Here is a 20,074-nt window from a genome sequence, read left to right as displayed (position 1 = left end):
ATAGAAATGCACAATCCCTCTTTAACCTACTAGAACATTCTAAAAATGTACTCTACGCCCCAAGGAAATGGGATTGTCACTGAGATACAGAGGTACCAAGAGTTCAACAGTATAAAGAAACAAAGCTGACTCTGCCAAGGTCAAAAGTGATGTCTTGGAAAAGATTTATTGAAGGTCTTTCCACAATGCCTTTCAGATTCAGACCTCCTTTTCTTCAAGCCAAAGCATAGAGAAGCATGGGGGGGGGGGAATAATGAGTAGACACTGAACCATGTGTATTGTAGGTTGTTTGGGTGGTGCATTTCACACATTATTCCATATATTTGACAAACATTTATTGCTAAGCGCTTAGGATGCAGATACTGTGAAATGTTTGAAAATTGGTGGGAGAAACAACATTTTAAAAAAAGCTAAGAAGCATCATTATATGGATGCATATACTGATGCATTGAGAAAAATGGGAGAATTAAAGAGTTTGGAATTGGGGGAAAAAAGAGTTAAAGTGCATAAGACTTTTGCCCAAAATTTGTTATTTTGTAAAAGTCTTTAAAAGGAGAGATGACTTATGATATGAAGTAGAAAAACCAATGGTCAGCCCAGGCAATTTTCTCTAGAATTTCTGTTCTTAACCATTCTGTTAGCCTGCTTCATGTCCACCAATCTGTCACTGATATCTTGGTGATAATAACAATAGCTAAAGCATATTGAGCACTTACATGTACACTCACTCTGAATTGATAGCTTTTGTTGTCACTACAAGTTCATGACGTGGGCACAGTTTTTAAATTTTATAAATAAAACCAATTAAGAAAGACTAACTTGTCCAAGGGCCACAAAGCTGAAGGTCACAAATCTAGGAATGCAGCCCAGTCTGGTTAGTATTAAGAACTATGCTTTTAACTATCAGCTTACATTATAGGGCTAACATGCCACCCACTCACCTCCTTCCCTTACATTGACCATATGTTTGGTAAATATTTCAAATTCTGATTTTCAAGTGAGCCAACATTTTTTATAGATTCATGAATACAACTTAACAGTCCTTTGACCCATTTATAATCACTTAGTTATTCTATTTTTAATTTATATTTTGTGTGAATTTTTCTTCTCATAAGTTTGTGAATGAGAAACTTGCAAATTGTTAACATTCATACAGGATTATTTTTACTTTGAATCAGAATGATCAAAGGGCACAGGTCATTGTGAATGGAAGGTAAATTGATAGGCTTTTATTTTTGATCCATAATTGTGATAAGGCAGCTCAACATCCCCAGCTTCACCATCTCTGCATCCCCTGAAGTGCACCTCAGTCCTTCCTAAACACCTCTCAATAAACACTCTCCTTATTATATCCATGGTCCATTGTTCAGTTTCTATCATCATCTCCTCATAACTAAAAATATCATAAAGGCAAGGGAAAATTCTGATTTGTTCCTAGCTCTACCTACAACATTTAGCCCAGGGTATGATGCTCATAAAATATATTTTACGCCTCACTACATCTTCATTTATCTTGCGATCTCTGTTTCTCCCCTCCTCTTCAAACAATCTGTATTCTATAGAGTATCTGGAATAAGCTTTTGAGAGCATAAAGCAGATTACACCACCTCTTTAAAAGGCTCTAGAGATTTCCATTTGTAACTTTGTAGAAATCCAAGCTTCATAATCTGGAAAAATGCATAAAGGGGCATCTCTGTCTTCTTCAACTTGTTCATACCTTAGATAGAACAAGCCATCCTTGTCTCATAAAATTTGACTCTGTTCTTGGCCCTAAGATATATTTTTCCCCAGAATAATCCACCTGATTGGGTGTTTTTTATCATTTAGAACTTGGAGTATATTTCACATCTCTAAAAAGGTCTTCTCTGACATCACTAAAGTCATCATTCTGTATTCTTTTATTCCTTTTATCTTATTCATATCATACAAGTTTTAATAACTAAGCAAGTAAGATGATTTTGATAGTAAAGTTCATTGCACTAGAGTACATGCTCGGAGGGCAGGAAACTTTACTCTTTTCTTCCAAGCATTTAAGGGTTAATAATAACTAGCAAATAGTTTATATTCACAGATTTGTGGAAACAGAAGCATGGATAAAAGTATATTCTAGATGGTGTGCCCAGGCGAAATCTTGTGAAAAAAGAAGACAAAGTGAATTATAACAGGCAACAGGCATGGGGTGGGTGGTAACATGTGGCTTCCTGATACACGTTTTTGGGTAGATAGGCAATAAAATTTCCCAGTCAATATGGCTCCATATGGGCTGATAATATCAGTTAATTTGATTATATTTTCTTTCATAGGAATACAAATTTGGATGGAGACATGCAGTTACAGAAAACAGAAATGACTCTTATGGAACAGTGGACTAGGTTCCTTTACCTGGCCCATGTCTACATTCAGAGACCTGACCTTCTCAGTGTATGTCTTCTACTTGTGACACCTTGTTAGAATTGGTTTCTGTTGGAAAGAACTGAAGGACTGCCATTTTCATAAGACAGATATGACATGAAAAGATCAGGATATTTTGAAATATACTTCATTATTAACTACAGTCACCTTCCTATACAATAAAATACTATAACACATTTCTCCTTTCTAGTTATAACTTTGTACTCATTGACCAATGTCACCCTTTGCTCCTACCCTGACAGTTGCTGGTAAACACCATTCTGCTCTCAACTTCTATGAGTACATTTATCTTACATTCTGTATTTATGTGAGGTCATGCAGTATTTGTCTCTGTATTCCTGGTGTAGTTAAAAGGATTTTAAAATGCTCTCGATCCCAAGAAATGATATTTGAGGTAATGGATATGCTAATTATCCTGGTTAGATTATTCTACAGTATATACATGTATTGAAATATCAGTTTGTGCCAAACATGTATGACATTATTATTATTAACAATTTAAAATAAAATTAGAGAAAAGGAAGATTTAAAAATAGAATAGAAAGAGCACGAGTTGAAGATGTATCATTGAAGTTCCAGGAAATTGTGAGCTGGAGTAGCCGATGAAATGTTGAGATTTTATCGTAGTGGACCAACAACTCTAGCAAATCGTTAGAAGTCCCGTGTAAATCTGTGTTTTTGTGAGCACATGATTTAAGAGGAAGTAAAATGACAGGTTGTGGGAGGTATGGTGATAGCCTCCAGTCAGTGGGTCAGATGCACTGAAATTTAAGAATAAAACAACAATAAAAAGAAAAGATAAAGAAAGAAATATCTTGTCAAAGTTTCTTGTGACCTCATATTCCTTTGTATTATTTTGGCATTTTAAATAATGTTTCTGAGAAATGTTCTCCCAAGGTATTCTGTTTAGATTTTAAATAGCCACAGTATATAAATACCTCTATTTTGCATTTGTAATAATTTATATTGTACAATCAATATGAGCTTTCTTGGGACCTTTCTTAAACTTCTCTTTTACTGGATATGTGCATGTTTCCCAGAAATCTCTCTCTGATTTGGGTCAATTGATTATTGACACGGACTATCTCCATTCCTCAGATATGGGTTTGATATAAACAAAGCCTGGTTAGAACAAAGGCAGTTTCATTACACTGAATAACTGCAATTTTGGATTTAATTGTCCCCCTTGGGAAATCACAAAAACCTAAAATAGTAGGGATATTAAAAGGCCACAGATAGCTTTTATTAATTGAGCAGATGATTTAAATAGAGAAAATGTCTATCAATAAAAGAAAATGTTTCCTTGTATTATATATCTATGAAACAATGGTTTTGTTTTTCTCTCTTTCTTTTTTAGACATTCTTATTCAGGGTTTAATTAGCACTTAATGGTTGAAGTCCATCAATGCTATTGATATTGTTAGGAAATTATAATTCATTTAACGTGTGTGTGTGTTCCTCTATACTTCTATACATGTCTGTTTCTGTAATTGTAATATGGGAGGTTAATAACCCAATAATAACTAATACTTTATAGTGTTTTCTGATACATAATGCACATTCACCTCCACTAACTCTCTTGATTCTCTCTAATAATCTGTGTTAAATATCAACATGCTACTTTTATAGGTGAAAAAAATAAAGCTCAGCCATCTATTAGCAAAGTGGGAAAAGAAATGAAGCATGAATTTGAAATAAAGTCTGCAGGATCCCAAAGTTTATATTCTTTTCCCAAAAGCAGAAGAGAGCTGAGGCTAAATAATATTTGGGGAGGAAAAAGAGGGATCAATAAGCCAATTCTCCTTCTACTCTGGAGAAAAGCAAATTAACATTTTGCATTAAAGTATCTGATGCACTGTCTTTGAAGAACTTTGATCTGAAGTCATATCCATAAATACTCATCTCCAAATAGGCTCAGAGTTTCTAATTTTTATCTTATCTTTTTGATTACTATTATCATCAGTACTAGTAGTAGGTGTGATATCCAAACGTGGGTATTTTCTCCCAGTCATCAGGCGTAATGATGAGTGTGTTACGCTTGTGTGAGAGAAAGGCTGATGAGGCCCGGGAAGCCAGTTAGCACACCCTACTTGATCATGATGTTTTAAATCTCCAGCCTGACTTTCAGGACACAACAGCATCTAGCAGTTCTCAGAAATAGAACAGTAATCCTGAATGTTATAAATAGGTTGTTTGGTCAAAATATTGACAACCTAATTGAAAAATATATATCCTACTGTTTCGCTGTTTGCTAGCCAGTGAAATGAGACAAAAACCCCAAGGAATCACAGAAGGCTTCATATGACCTGCCACTTTGACTTATGTAACTGCATTACCCCTGCGAATGAAGGACCTTGTTTATTTTTAGTTTCTTATTTTTCCCCATCAACTTGGTCTATGTTGAGAAGACACACACACACACACAGGAGTTATTAAAACTTTCTCACCTGAAGTCTTCATCTGTGTTCTCCTTAAAGAGACAGAGGATAGAATTTCTGATGCATCTTGACCCAGCTCCAGTTCCACACAATGAATGAATGATTGAAGCAGCTGGTGAACAAAATTGAGGTTGTTTAATGGGATCAGACTTTAAGAAGAATGCCTTCCACTCAGCCATCCCATGAATGATGAATGATGAATGATTTATATTTTTATTCCTTAAAAAATGGAATCTGGAAGCTGGGGTTGTGGCTCAGTGGTAGAGCGCTTACCTTGCATGGGTGAGGCTCTGGGTTTGATCCTCAGCACCACATAAAAATGATAAACAAACAAAAAAAGGTATTGTGTCCACCTACAACTAAAACAATATATGTTAAAAAAAATGGGATCTGTTGACTCCACGTTTAGTTTTTGCCATCATCCAACATGTTATTGGGCACTATTTTAAGTGTTAGAGGCTGACGTGAAAAAATAAGTCAAGCTGTTTCCATTCTCCTCAGACCCATCATAGAATTGACAGCTTTTCCTATAAAAGCCCACACACATAAAAGAGACCCTGAGTAGAACTGACCTCTTTTCCTATAAGAGGACACTCATATAGGAGCTAACACCCTAAGTTCACCCTCTGGCACCTAAGACCCCAAGATCTTTAAACTATGGAGCTGTTCTAAGTAGATACAAGAACTGTGTAATTCTAAGAATGATCTGATGGTTGGTACTTTTCCACTTTTATGACTTATGATGTACACTGGGGACTTGCCTCACCTGCCCTGTTCTTTGTGTGTGTGTGTGTGTGTGTGTGTGTGTGTGTGTGTGTTCCTTAAAGCTTGATTTTCGACTACACTCTTGGTCATGGTGGCTGAACTGTTTGCTTTTTGCTCCCTCAACTCTGGCCAGAATAAATCCTATGTCTTTCACTTCAAAAAGACCCGGGTTTTATTTGGAATTTTTGGAATCGTGCCTTAACATTAGGAAGGTTTGGGGAGAGATTCAAACCTGAGAGAAAGTGATGAACATTAATATTAAGCTAGCACTGATAAGAAACTTTCTACTCAAAGTGGGGTTTATGGAGGAGCAGCCTAGATGCATTACTTAATTTTCCCAAATGATATTTTGATAGCTTTCCTCTATTAACTGAGAATAAGTTATATTTACTTCCCAGTCTCTTAGTGAGACAAACACAAATGCAATACTCCTAGGGTCTCATATAGTTCAGTACTTGTCAATACTTAGCTTTTAGGCCCAACTCACCCAAGTCTTATGTTCTTTCTTTCACTGCAACACACTATCTTAAAGTCAAAATTTGAAAGTCATTTTTGGGCATGGATTTCAATTCTCTCCCTAAAGTGATTGTACACATTATCTTGTAGTAGAGATTACTAAAATATTCATTCTTCTGTTGTTTTGATTCATGATACCTGAGTTTTTAAAGAAAGAAATGTGCTTCATCAAAACAAAGCCAAAACCATAAATAAATAAATAAATAAATAAATAAATAAATAAATAAATAAATAAATATATATATGTTCACTATATCTTATATTTTAAAGAGATTTCTTAAAGTTCCACTTGGTAATTTCTATTTGCATAATATTATCCAGGACTCAGTCATGAGCTCCTGCCTAACTGAAAGAGAGAGGTGAATGTGGGAAAGCAAATAGAATATTGGTGAGAAATAGAATTCCAAACTTCCTCTTAAATAGGTGAAAACTTGTGTATTTTATCACAAAGAAAGGTAGCACAACTGAAGTAAAATATACATGATATTGAAATATGAGATAGACTGAGTTTCCTACTAGGCAAAGATAGAAAGAAAAGGAAAGCCCCCTTCACAGTGTGCAGAATGTGGAGATGTCTGGAGACCCTTTATCCTTCCTTCTTAACATAAAGCAACTAAAGTAAGAAAATTTTCCAATGTGCTGCAGGGAAGCTGTTCCTGATATCACTGGGATGTAGAATCTATGATAGAGGCTGCCCATGTGGAATGCATTATTTCACATTAACAAGCCCAGGCCAGTAATCCCAGCCATTTGGAAGGCTGAGGCAGGAGGATCACAAATTCAAGGTCAGCCTCAACACCTTAATGAGACTGTGTCTTCAAGTAAAAAATAATTAGGGCTGGGTATGTGGCTCAGTGGTAAACACATCTGGTGGTTCAATTCCTGGTACCCTCTTGGGAAGCAGCCCATCACCTTGAAGGTGAAACCTTTCTTAATGACTAGCCTAAATCAGTGGACTACTTGGATCTGAAATGAACTCATTTCATAAGAACAAGACGTGGCTTCTATTTTTTATTTAATACTTTTCTTGAAGACTCACAAGGAAGATACCTCTCTCTCTCTTTTCCCCATGGGTCATTTCCAAAATTTCATATGAGTAAGAAAAATGATTTATTGTGGGTAAAACCTAAAAATTTTAACACAGGGCATCTTCAGGGTTAGTTGGGTACTTAATCCTAGAGCTTGCTATAGGCAAGGACTCTGTAGGCATACCAAGCCCAATTAAACCTTTTAAATCCTCGAGATTTGAAAGAAAGAGAATGAGCTAGGGGAAGAAGGAGAAGGAGGAAGTGGAGAAGAGAGAAAGAGAGGGAGAGAGAGAGAGAAAAGAAAGAGAATGAGACTCATCCCTTGGCTTCTCTTTAAAGAAACAGAATCTATAGCTGGAGGAGGTGGATGGCAATCAGTTTGACAGACAAGATGAACTTATTTTGTATAAAGCTTTCCAACTGGGTCAATATTTTTTCAATGTCAATTCACAGATAAAGGAATTAAAGTCCAAATAAAGAGACTGACAATCTTTGATGTGCTAGTGTTTAATCCAACAAATGATAAAATTAATATTATAATCATATCTCCTGGATATCTATCCCAAATTCATTCCATGGAGCACCTGCCTGGTGAGTTTCTGGGGAGTCCCCTTTGCCCTTGGTTGCTTATCTTTGAGACCATTGAAAAACTGAAAATGAAATATTTGGGAACTCCTTTGCACATCTCATATGCACTAACTGAAACCCATTTTTCTACCCACCCATAAATAGAAAAAATGGAGGAGAAAAAAAAATAAAAAATGTTTAAGACCTTGTATGATGGGCAGGCATTATTAAGTCCCTTTTAGGAAATAAAACTAAATTTTAGTCAGTTTCAGAAAAAAAAATAGCTAAATTCACAAAGCTCAAGAATAACATACCAAAGATGGCAAGTATAATAAGGTTGACTTAATTTTTATGGCTAATTGAAGACCCACTCTAATATAGGCCCTTTTACTACCCAACAAAGCAATAGTACATAAGAAAGAGAAGTGGTAAATATGTCCATGTCCTCCTTTTAAAAAGTGTTCACCACCAAGATTACAACTAAAAAAGAGTTGTCTCAACTGCAATGGATGCTGTCAACTGATAGACTTCAGCTGGTGGCACCTTCTGGAATGGCTTGAGCTGCAGAGAATGTAGACTTGTGCCCTTCTTGGATAGACCACATCAATGAGTGATAGAAGTGGTTTATAAATGCCTGGTCATTTGAACCCAATGAAAGACAACTTAGACAGTTTGTTTTAGCTCTAGAGCTTCCCTATAAGGATGCTTGAGGTTGCCAACAAGCCACCATAAGAACTCAAATACTACTTTCATATATACTGCTTCCTGCTTCTCCTTTCTGCATGCACTGAGCAACCTCAATCCTAGGCATTGACCAATATTCATCCCAGACTCAATCTATGATGTATGGCAACAATTTTCACATTCCTTTTTCTCTCTCTGCTTTTATTATTCAAGGATATATATGACTCAGTTGATATTAATTATGATTGAGTATGGAAAATAGATATTTCTTTATTTATCCAATAGGGCACTCAGAAGAAAAGATGCTTGGGATGAAATTTAAATGCTATCTTTCATTTATTGAGTATTTTTATCTGCCAACAAATTATATTCTATAATCCTCAAAACAGTTATGGGAAGGTATAGAGCACATTTAAAGGAACTTAAAAAGTTTCATGCCAACCGCAAAGTACTTCATTTTGGATTTCAGGTAATGCAAGCTCAGAATCTCTATTCTTAGGTTAACTCCGAGAAGATTTAATCCATTGATTCTCACACAGAAGTAGGGGCATGCATTAGAATCATATGGAAAACTAATTAAATACAGATTTACGGGCCTCACTCTCAGAGGTTTTCAATTGGTAAATTGGAGGTATGAACAGAGAATTTGCATTTCTAAAAGAAAGTCACAGGTATAGTTGATTCTGCTCTTTCAGGGGACACTGTTAGAACTATGAGTTTAAATAAAACTATAGACATCCTCTCAATTTATCTGGATATGATACAGTGGAATCAATTATCTGTGGCATCTGTATATCTTTATATGGTCCTTGGTGAAATGAAGAAAATGAATGTTTCTGTATCTTTTTAGTTACTTAGGATTCTATAACTGTTATGTCTGTTTAAAAAGAACCTGATTTAAACTACATTAACAATATATTTTGATTTTAATGCAAACATTTAAAATCATTTTTTAAAGACATGAAAAGGGTCAAGGGGAAGAATGGTTATGGTGATGGAATTCTTCTTTAATTTTTATTTCTTTTTAATTTTGCACAATTTTGATAAAATATTTTTTAAATTAGCATAACTTTGAATTATTAATTAAGGAAAAAAGACAAAGAAGGAGGAAAACATAAGAGCAGACAAAACAGTTTTACCCTTGGTTGAATATACTCAGTTCTGCTATAATGTGAATTGGGGCCATACATTTTCCTTGTTGCTTTTGCATTCATAAGAGCTCTTTAATTTTTCTGGATACTGACCCTTCATCAGGCATTTCATTTTAAAGTATTTTCTCTCACTTGGTAGGTTGCCCTTTTACTCTGCTGATTTGTGTCTTTTGTGCCCCCAATGTTGTCATTTTGATTTTGCTCATCTTTTCCATTATTACATGTGTTGCTCACTATTTTGATGCCGTATCTGAGGAGTCATTACCAAATCTAATGTCATGAAGTGTTTCCTTAACTTTTCATCTAATAGCATTAATTTTAGTTCTTGCACCTAAGTTCCTGATTCATTTTTGACTTTATTATTTCTATTTTTGATTGACACCTAATTATACATATTTATGGAGTACAATGTGAAGTTTTGATTCATGCATACATTATATAATAATCAAATCATGTAATTAGCATATCCAATACCTTAAGTTTTTACCATTGCTTTATGGTGAGAGCATTTTAAATCCTATCTTCCAGCTATTTTGAGATCCACTCTGCAGTAGTTTTCATTTTATTCACCCTACACCACCAAGGAACACCAGAACTTATTCTTAACTATCAGCTGTAACATTTACCCATTGACCAACTTCTCTTCACTCCTTCTTTCCTTTACTCTACCAAGCTTCTAAGTAGAAACTATTCTACTCTCATTTTCTATGAAATCAACTTTTGTTTTAGATTCCACATGAGTGAGGTCATGTGATATGTGTCTTTCTGTGCCTGGCTTATTTCACTTAGCATAATGTCCTTCAGTTCCATCTATGTTGTCTCAAATGACAGAATTTCATCATTCTTTTACAGTTGAATAGTCCTGCATTATGCATACACACCATATTTTTTTAAATCTCTTCATCTGTTGAAGGACATTTAGGTTGATTCCATATCTTGGCAATGATGAATGGTGCTGCAATAAATGGGAAATGCACATGTCTCTTTAACATTTTTTTCATTTCTTTTGGAAAGAAATTATATATATCTCCAGTGTTGGAATGGCTGGATCAAATACTAGCTGTTTTTAACTTTCTAAGAAACCTCCATACTGTTTTCCAAAATGAGTGTTCTATTTTATATTCTCAGCAACACTAACTTAATTTTTTTGTGCTGTGTGATAAGGGTTGAACTTCATTCATTGGCCTGTTAACATCTAGTTTTCCCATCATTTGTTTAAGAGACTATCCTTTCCAAATTTAATGGTTTGGGCACCCTTAATGGAAAAGTATTTGACAACTCTGAAAGGATTTACTCTGGGCTCTCTATTCCATTTTGTTGGTTTATATGTCTCGTCCAATACTTTAAAAATTCTATTATCTTGAGAAAGTTCTTCATAGAGTTCTTATTATTATATAATTATAAAGACATATTTTCTGATTGTTCAAGGAAATATTCCCATAGTATAAAACTTAAAAGATATATAATTCAGCTCTAAATTCAACTACTAAGCATATATTCTTCTGATTCTTTTTTCTTCTGATTACATATTTTCCTTATATGTTTTTATCCAAATTAAGTTTATATTATATATCACATATTGTAAATATGTATTCAGGACAATCTTCATGTGTGTGTGTGTGTGTGTGTGTGTGTGTGTGAGTACAAAACACACAGATAGTTATTTCATATTATTATACTCCACTATAGTATACAACATATATTAGGTTCTATTTTATATTTCATTTCTCATGCCATTCAATATTTTCACATATATGATTTTTAACAATTTCTCAATATTCTGCATTTACTTTTGGTAAGTGTATTTTGCTTGTAATGACCCCCATTATAATAACTGATGTTACGAACACTGTTGTACATAAATATTGACTGAAATATCTGATATTTTTCAACTCAGGAAAAATTTCCTAGAAACAGAACTACAAAAATCAGGTCAAAATGTAAGAAATTTGTAGTTATTTGATTCATATCTCCAGAAGATTTGCAGAAGTGACACACCAATTTACAATCCCACTGGCAGGATGAAAAAGAAATAGCTCCACTTTAGGTACATGACAGTAAGGTTACTATGTGCAAAACTGAACAAAAAGAAAGTGTAGAGTTACTAATTTGCGAGCTAACTAAATGTCTTCCCATCTTATCCATATTCACTGGAATGTTTGCCTTTTGCTCTTGGTAAATTGGCTTTATTACCTGAGATAACAGGGAAATGCTGTGCAGAGAGGACTGGAATTTACACACCAGTATTATTTGGTACTTTGTCATAGTTATGTTGACAGTTTCTAAAGAGAACACAGATTCTCCCACATCATCATCTGGAGACAATAATAATGGAGTATGTGGTCCATTCTCTTCGAAAAGATAATGCCAAGGAAAGACTGATTCTGAGGCAATTTTAAGAGCTTACACAAAAACTAAGGATCATTGATGATTTTTTTTTTTTTTTAGCAATGAAGGATATGAGCAATTTTTTTTTTTTTGGAGATGGCTTGCAAATGTTGTTCTAGAATGTCCTATGGCATTAGGAAAAGAATTAAAATCTGGTCATGAAGAAGTCAGTGATATTATAATACAATGTATTTTACACTGCCTATAATAATATTTCCTGCTTATTTGACTATTTCTACATTTGTACATATGATATCAAATCACGTATGTATGTATATTTACATATAGACAGAGAGAGAATATGTGCGGGGGCGTAGAGGGTTATCTGTTGAGCTGCTATTAATGTATTTTAACATTAATAACAGCTCACAGCATGTTACTATGACCTGTGTAACTCATCTAGGGACATAGGGCCCTTTTCAAGTTCATATATCTGCTAATCCCCTTCTTGCCATCCCTGTGGAACTCCAAAGCCCTCCAGTAGGTATATTTCAGCAAGCACATGTTGGAGAAAAAAATGGGGAAATAAGGAGAGCTGCTTTTCATGATGACTCTGGCTCCTCACCAGCATCTGTATGGCTGTCTCTGTTCTCAGATGTATAAAATCAAGTCCTTTTTTGCAGACCCTTAAAATACCCCTTTCATAGAAAGCAATGTATAATATAATAGATTTCATGGAGTACAGACAAATGGGCCTCTGCTGGTAATATGGAAGTTAGGATATAATCGGGGATTGGTTTACACACACACACACACACACACACACACAGCTTGAAAATGCACATTACATATGTGGACTTGAAAACAAACGATGGCAACCACAACATGAAAAATGTTACTTTTTTCTAGTCATAATGGCTCACCTTACTATCACCTGAAAACTTTCACTCTTTTCTTCCATTTCTCTTTCCTCTTCCTCCTTGGATTATCAGGAAGTCACCAGGTTCTTCCCTCTCAATAAGAAAGAGCCATTCACTTCTCCTACAGGTTTTCAGCTATAATTGGTTCCTGGCCCACCTTTATATTTCCAAACCTGGAGGCACAAAGAGACTTTCTATTTAACAGTATCTGCTTTCTAGAAAACATACTAGTTAAAAATAATTGTTACCTTCAAGTTATATGTTTTGTTTTCCAGTGCTACGGATTGAACCTAGGCTGCCCTTGTACTTGATAAGCACATACTATTCCACTAAATTATACCCCAGTCCCAATTTCATGAATTTACTTTATCTTTGAGTTCTTTTATGAGGGCCCATATACAACAACTCACCCGAGTCACCTGGCTACTTTCCTAAAGCTCATGTTTCCAGTCTGTAGAATTGTGTGATCCTCTTTATTTAAAAACACTGTGTTTCAAATAGTTTTCCAGAGGTATTTTGTCCTTCATTGCCCCAATGTTTCTTTTAGTAACCCACTTCTTTGGTCTCAAATGATTTAGTATTTTAAGTGGCCATTCAAACACTATGTCAAATCCATTTGTAAAACCTTTATTAAGTTTAACAGCAAAATCTTATAAGTTTGGCTTGGTTAATCTATCAATTTAAGGCTCATTAAGATAAGGAATGACAAAGCTGGAAGGAAATGGTTCTCTTTTTTTTGAAAAAAATACTTATAAAATTAAGCACTCAGCTATTTCTTCATTGTGTGCTGCTTTGGAAATGGCAGGCAAGTTTAAACTGTCAAAAACATCAGAAAGAATGCTAAAGCTGCAACGGGAACCATAAGCAACAGGGAAAACACTGTAGGACTCAGGAGGCTTTGAGAGGGCAAAGGCAGGGAGCCCACTTCTTCTACATGAGAAGTGCAGAAGATTTCTCATATATGGGACTTTGTGATGAGGGACAAGGAATGGCAAGATCACCATTGTCTTGGGAAGACCTCCCCTGCCTCTGGGGATCCCTATTTTCCCTCTATCCTGACCACTTGTGCTAGTTGTGCTTTTACCTAAAGAGTCTACAAAGTCTCTCCTTATCTTTCCCCAAATCTTCCAATAGCCTTTGGGTGGAGAGTTGCCCTGGTATGATGCAAAGAAGATGGGTAATTTAATAAAATAACCAGTCATTGCTGTAGGGTGGATGCTATTTCATCTCACATACCTCAGAAAAATCACCTGCTATTCCAGGTATCTTAGAATCCTCCTGAAAGCAAAGCCTGAAAGAAGGATTTAGTTGCCATTGGGGACAACTGGGTTTCAATCCTCCTGACAGCTTTTGAGATACCATGTTGAACGCATCACATAGAAGAAAGAGAGATAAGAGCATTTGTCTGTAATTTCCATTTTCCTTGACAGAGGATAGCTAGTGGGCATGTCACTTCCCTTCTATATTTGGGCAATTCTAAACCTCAGCTGAGCATGTTCCCAAGCATATATCCAAAAAGAAAGAAAAGAAAGATTCTTAAACAGATAAACAAAAGGACATGACAGAAATTTTGGATGCACTATTTTTGCAGTGCTTGGGAACTCACAGCCATGACTACAGGCGAAATCAGAGATTGACCTTAGAGGATGTGGAATAGGTTACAGAGTGTGGCTACTACACTGTATCTTAATATAGTACCCATCATAAAGATGGTGCAATATTTTATGTCACTATGAGGATTAGAAGTGCCTTTTGTAAAATGTTTCACACAATGATTGCTTGGAATTTGCTCAACAAAAATTTGCCAACATGATCAAATTGGAATTTTAAGCGTGGCGTTCAGACCCCTCTGTTAGTTACTACCAACTGATTTTTCTCACTTAGTGCCGCAGTCCGGCTGCAGCAAAATAAGCGGGGGAGGGGGGTGACGAGCAACTTGTGTAGATTGATACAGCAGGAGTGGGAGCCATTTATTGTAGGACAACAGAGGTATTTATACATTCCACACAGCTTATCTTAATTAACATAAACTAGATACAGCAGTCAACCAATAAGGAATCTCCACACTTAATGGCTCGCTGGCGTTACTTCACAAATCTCTCCCTCTGGCAAAATGCCAAGCGCCATCCAGACTTGTTTACAGACTCTAACAACTTAGTTCTTACTAATCCCTTTAATATCATCCTTGTTTTAGCTAAATTAATCATTTAAAAGGCCAGAGTCTTTCTCCTTAATATTCATGAGTCAAGTATCTTCCCAATCAAATAGCACTGGAAATCATGGGACCCATTAGAAGAGAGTGGACAGTAAAATGTAGCTTCATTTTACAAAGTGATGTTCCTAATTTCTGTCTATTCCATAACCACCTTTTGTTCCAAGCACTTAGATATCTAATTTTGTTAACATCAAACTACTGACACAGTCTCCATCAAAGTTACCAATATCACAATGATTGACAAAGTCAGTGGTTATTTTCAGCCTCTGCTTTTGTGAATAGTTGGCTGGATCTGATGCCATTTGCCACAGGATGGTCTTGTTTCCCCTCCACTTTAGATGAGTCTATTTCTATCGCACTCCTTTCTTTGTCTTCTTTTAGCCTTCTCTCTTTTGTTTATTCCTTAATATTATTTATCATCCAGGTTTCTATGCTTGGCTCTCTGCCCTTCTTTAGAAGTCCTTTTGAAGACATCCAGGGAGAAAGAAGAGCTCATTTGTTTTGCAGAATACTAGCAGATCTCATTGTAAATTGCCATGTGCTGAGAACAATAGTCAGTTTCATGAGTTCATGAACAAATACATTTATTTTATCCAGAGACACAATGGAATATATCACAAAAATAATCCAGGTTTCCTGTTCCTTATGAAAAAAAAGACCACCTGGCAAAACCAGGCACCACCCCGGCTTACAGCTCTCTGCAACTGAGTTACAGCCTTCTACCTTAAGACCAGTGAGCTCCTGAAATAACTGCACATACTCACTTCCCCGCCCACTTTCATCCTGTCGCTTGTCACCCTCTCCAAAGTTTAATTAGGATGGTAAAAAAGAGAAAGCAAGACAACCTTCTGTCAAGTGTATCTTTAGTCTATTATCCTATTTATCATTTCCTTCACTGTCAAAGTCAATATTGTTAATTAGCCATTTTTCTCAAAGTTATGAATACCCTTAGATTCCTCGACTTCATCTTTTCTTCCTAGTTTTCCATCTAACACTTAAAATCCTTCTTATTTCCCTTCTTTTGCTTCTACTGTGATGCTACAACCTTAAATATTGACATTCTTAAAGGTTTCATTGCTGGAAAATGTATCCATGTGTTTTACTTGAAGATATATTTTGGGAGGCAGCACTGTGAAAGAAGCACCATGTATTTGGGGTGAGAAGCTGTGTGTCCTAATCTTCTCTGTATCTGTCAATAAGAAAATCTGAAATCACTTTATTTTTCTCAGGCTTTGCAAATGTAGGATTTACATGTTGAACTAGATTGTCATGAATTTTAGCTAAATAGTTCTAATTATTCTGCCTCTCACCTAAGGAAGCCAATTTCTCAAAGTTAGAAGATCTCCAAGTAAATTCCAACTAGATTTGTTTTGCAATTTATTGTGTTTTTGACAACCATACGTAACTCTAATTTTAATTCCTACTAGCTTTTTTTTAAGGAGAATATTGACAGTTGGGTTACTTTTGAAAAATACTCACACTCTAGTAAATATGACTGGCCTGATATGCCTTTTCAAAACTCCCTTTCCCCTGTGTATGCCTGAGGGAAATTATCTAAGAAGTGAAGTAGTGGTCTCCAAGGAATCAGAGCTAAATCCTAAATATTGAACTGTAGCAAACATTTTTCAACAAAACTAGAAAAAAAAACTCACAACTGCCTGTTTCGTCTTGGTTATCCCAAGAGACCAATCCCAGTATCTGAGCCTGATTCAAAGGCACTGACCCTCCCTGCTTTTCAACTGTCATTTTAGAATGCTTCAATGCTTCTTAGAGAAAGGTGGTGAAAATAATATCTCCAACATATTCAATACAATACTTAATGCAAACACAAAAAAAGGCATATGTGCATTTCATTGCTTATTCTTCTTCACCCTCGCCACTACTAATGAAGTTTGTATCTTCCATTCTACTTCAGTTAATGACAATGGATGTCTATTAGCAAGTTGCATGACTTTCATTCCTGAAGTATTCATCCCCAAAAGTTTGTTGTGAAGATTCTGTCCTTAGACTGGCACAGGTTGAACAATGCATTGGAACTTTGGAACTTGTGGAACTTATTTGGGTTAGTTGAGGCTCAGTTTCTTTGGAGACACAATAAGGCATTTTGGGAATGATCTTTCATTCTACTCCAGGCTCTCTCTTTGCATTCTATGATTTTAGCATATTATTTCAGGAGGTTCTCTCCTGGCATGTAAGAAAGATTCATGCCTGCATTTGGTATTAATCCTAAAGTTCTGTGATTTATTCCCTCAAGTTTTATGAAGTAATTACTTGCAAGAGCTCTTTCTTGTATGAACTGTAATAAAAATGACTTAAGAAAAACGGTTAGTCCTTGCATAAAATTAAGCAGAAATTAAATTAAAAGCCAAGACATCTGTTCATTTCACATCAAGCCTTTGAGGATGTTCCCAATGAGCTGCAGAGATAGTAAGAAGGAGAATGGGGGCAAATTTTGATTTCTATAAATCACCTTTCCTGTCTTTTAAGCCATGGAACTCTTTCTTCCTGATTTTCTGCCTCCTCTGTGTCAAAACTTCCAATCATGACACAGGAAGTTCCACCAACTGATGAAATAAATGGTTCAGAATGCAGTTTTTTCCCAGCTAGCAGGCTAGTGTAGGAGAATAGAGAGAAATATGTAGCCACTCAATTTAAAGGTAATAACTTCTGTTTATTAAGAACATAGTTTATGTTAGGAATTGTTTTTAACTTTATCTTATTTGTATCTGTAAACCCTGAAAACAAACCAGGAAAGTATGAGATAAGGTCAGATGGTTGTTCTGTGCAATTGTCCTGTTTTGAAATATATCAAAAGACTGTGTGAAATATAAAGAATCTAAAGTTTACTAAACTCTCTTGTACATCAGAGGACATTGATCTTACTGTCTTTCTAAATCTCAGATAATTCTATAGAAGTATAGCATTGCTAATAATCCCTATTTTGTAGATTAGAAGTAAAGATTCATACAATTCGATTATCTTAAGAATGCAAGATAATAAAGTTCAGATAGCAATCAGGGGTGATTATAAACCACATCTTTTTCCTCCTGAAGTTCTGAAACAATAGAGAAGAGTCCCCAACATCACAGTCCTTCTATCTGGGTGGGTGAGGCTCTGTCTGGTCACAAGAGGATGTGGGGGAGTCATCTCTAATGAGCTGGGCACAAACAACAGTGATTCTTATGACCATATCTCATAATTTCTAAGCCAACAAAAATATGAATAGTAATGAAACAATGTTCTTGGAATTGGTGTAATTTGGGAGGAAATGAAGAGAAATGTAAAACTGATGTTTTAATATGAGTAAATGGTGTGGCATCATGTAAAGCAATTCAGTTTTATTTGTCCCCAGAATCTAAGGGACAATTGGGTTTATTTCTTTGGGTCAAACTATTTTCTTCCAGGACAGGAAACTAATCACAGAGAAGAAGGGAGTGTTTCTTAGAAGAAATATAAATTAATTTTACAGATTATCCAGGTTTTTAGATTCCACTCCCTTCTACCAATGAACTCTGAAAAAAGAAAGATGGTTACACCAAGGGAAGTAAAATGGACATGGAGAAATGAGAGAATACGACTGAAGGATTTGACTTCAGGAAAGAAAGTCATGATTTCTGCTAAGAGCTCTGAGATTTTAGGGAATGATCTGGCAGTGGCCACTGTCAAAGGATTAATAACAGTAGCATCTGCCAGGGCCAGGTGGCAACCCAGCAGAAAGGGAAACAAAGATTTTTGGTCTAAGAAAAAGAAAATGCAAGTGAAAATACTATTTATTCCACTTATATTTAATAAACTCTTTGTGTGTGTTTGTTAATGACAACATTTCCATTTTCAGTGAGAAATGGAATGGTGCAAAGTTTTAACCTCCATGTGTAATCACCGTATGAAATTTTGTTAGAGGAAGAGATACAGTCAAAAGCTCGGATGCATAACCTGATGCTATTAATAGCAGGAGTTTCTAAAAGTTTTAAGAGGAGAAATGTCACATTACATAGAGATTATCAGAAACTGTAACCAGAAGAAACCGAACAAGGTGGGCTGGAAGAAGTTTCACCTCATCAGTGAACCACAAGAGAGAAAGACATTTCCCTATAAGGACACACACTGTCCACGGAGACTCTAATGTCAAGATTATCCCTGCCTTTCCGCAGCACAGAACCAATGTCTTTGTGTCTCTCATAATTCCTGGGGCTTCTCTATCATAGAATAGAATTCTTTTTCCTCTGGAGATCTTCCCAGTTCCTTTCTTGATAATACCCTCTTCAATTAAAATATTGTTTACAAAATTATCACATATGGCAAATGTTGGTTTATATTTTTGTGCCTATACCATTTTATAACTTTCTTTAATTGTTTTTATTTCAAAATTGTAACATACTGTGAGCACCTCTTGTCTTTAAAGGCTGTTCAAAAACATAGAATATTAAGGAAATAAATTATAAAATACAGCTGTGGCATAACAGTTAATTTTATACTAATAAAGTTGCACTAGAAAATAAATTTTTTTTCGACAATAATGATTGTGCATTTTACAGATTGGCTATTGAACTATCTCTGGTTTTGCAATGCTAAGGATCAGATCTTGGAGGGCTATCGATAAGACAAAGGGGCATGTTCTGTACAAAAGACCATTCTATTAGCCAGTTAACAACCCTCTGCATTTTCACATGACACTACTGAATCAATTAATTAATTCAAAACATAATTTTGTCTGTCTGTGATGTGTTAAGCGGTCGGTCTCCTAGGTATAGAGGATGCAGCAATGAATAAAAAAGTCTCTGTGATGTCCCTACCTTCATGAAATCACCTGCATATTAGTGTGAGGATTGGTTTACCATAAGAAGAAAGGTGATCCTGATTAACAGAGTGTGTAGCCTAAGCCTATGCACGGAAAGGGATCAAAAATAATCTGACCAGGTGAAAGTTACCTCGTATTTTATTGGTTAAGAAGCAAGGTTACTCACTAAAAAATGATGATTAATGAGGTCATCTGCACTTTTGCTTACCTCTCTCAGTTTTTCTATGTTTTCTTTTGCTCATACTATTGCAA

Source organism: Spermophilus citellus, assembly GCF_964194105.1.
Source record: "Spermophilus citellus genome assembly, chromosome: 18".
In the NCBI taxonomy this organism is placed as follows: Eukaryota; Metazoa; Chordata; class Mammalia; order Rodentia; family Sciuridae; genus Spermophilus; species Spermophilus citellus.
This window is presented reverse-complemented; position numbering follows the sequence as displayed.